The 1,757-nt window shown below is 40.0% G+C and overlaps 1 protein-coding gene across 1 annotated transcript in view; it reads right to left on the bottom strand.

Annotated features, from left to right (window-relative positions):
- The window catches only part of Slc5a1 (solute carrier family 5 member 1), a 72,569-nt gene that overhangs the window by 20,818 nt on the left and 49,994 nt on the right, over positions 1-1,757 (bottom strand). The gene's annotated exons all lie outside the window — the stretch shown is intronic.

Raw genomic sequence — 1,757 nt, 5'->3', positions numbered from 1 at the left:
TATATATATATATATATATATATATCAATAATATTTTTTAAACTATCAATACAAGAGTAGGGTGATATGGAAGAAGTTGAAGGAAGAGGACTTGGGAGGAACTGCAAGAAGAAATGGAAGGGGAAAGTGATGTGATTATATTTCAGTTCAGAATGTAGAAAAGGCCGTCCATGACCCCTAGACTGCCAGATATAGCATGGGTCCTAAATCTGGTGCCCTGGCCCACTCTTGGCCAAACCTACATACACCAAAACCAACCTCTAAGCTTCCACCAGTACCTGTCCTACCTGCCATCAACCACAGGTCTCTTCTACATCATATCCAACCAGACAGAAATTCCACTTTCTTTTCCGAGGTCTAGCCAAGTGAGTTTCCCTGACCTCCCATCACTTCTCCTGAGCCCACCAGATCTAGTCTCAGTCCAGCATCCAGTGCCCCTGCCTAGTCTAGCCTCTCTGCGTGTGCCACAAATGATCTTGAGGCTTCTGCAAGGATCCTCCATACTTATTCTGAAAGTCACAGGCCCCCACATGCCATAGCCAACCTTTCCAGCCAGATCTAAACCCCCACCCCAAGCCTGGGCCAGGAAACACATCCTGAACAGAACACAGTCCCCTCTGTCTACCCGATCTCATTTCACTCAACCAGTTTTCAACCTCTAGACCCAACCCACAGGCATATCCTCTCTTCTGTCCAGCCTGTTCTGTCTATATCAGACTTATAACTAACAAAAGAAGTCCATGTACCAGATATCATCACAAAAAATGAGTATGTGAGACCAAGCCAATATCTTCTCCCCAAAACTTACCAGTCCTGTAGAAAGGTTTGCCAATAAGAATTACCTAGATGAGCCTCAGGACACAGAATTTAAAAGACTAATCATAACTTCATCCAGAATTCAAAGAGTTTAAAGAAGACACAAACAAACAATGATATTAAACAGAAAGAACTTAAGGAGACTAAACATCTGAATGATGCTGAAGAAAATATAAACATAAGGCTGATGGAAATGACAGACACAACCCAGGATGTGAGAAAAGATTTCAGGAAGGACATAAAACACTGAAGATGACTCCAGATGTAATATGCAGATGGAATTGAGAATTCAATAGTTCAACTAGAAAACTCAATGGAAAGGCTTACAAGCAGAATAGGTCAGACAAAAGACAGGAAACTATCGGGACTCAAAGATAAAGTAGTGTAGCAAGGAATATGACAAGGAAAAAACACAGGAAATGTGGGACACCATGAAAAGTATAAACCTTCAAATCATAGTCATAGATGGGGAAAAGAATCCAAGTCAATGGCACAGACCAGATAGATCTTCAATAAGGTCTTAGGAGAAAACTTTCCTAAACTAAGGAAAGACACACACATACAGATGCAAGAAGCACAGAGAACACCAAATAGACAAGACCAGAAAGGAAAATCCCCATAGCATAGCATAGCTGGAATGCTAAGTCATAGAACACAGTGTACACAAAACTGTAAGAAAAAAAAAAAGTGCAAGTCACATATAAAGGAAAACCCATCAGAATAACAGCTGAATTCCCAGTGGAAATTGGAGTAATGCCCTCTATTTCCTAAAAGACAATGGTGCCAACCTAAAATAATATGCCCAGCAAAACTATCCGCTATGATTGAAAAAGAAAGAAAAACTTCCCACGACATAAACAGCCCTAAAAAATTGATATCAAACAAATGAAACCTGAAAGAAAGAAAGAAAGAAAGAAAGAAAGAAAGAAAGAAAGAAAGAA

This window comes from Psammomys obesus, unplaced genomic scaffold (genome assembly GCF_907164565.1).
Source record: "Psammomys obesus unplaced genomic scaffold, mPsaObe1.curated_primary_1811, whole genome shotgun sequence".
Lineage (NCBI taxonomy): Eukaryota > Metazoa > Chordata > Mammalia > Rodentia > Muridae > Psammomys > Psammomys obesus.
The sequence above is the reverse complement of the archived record's forward strand: the minus strand, read 5'-3'. Positions and strand labels throughout refer to the sequence as shown.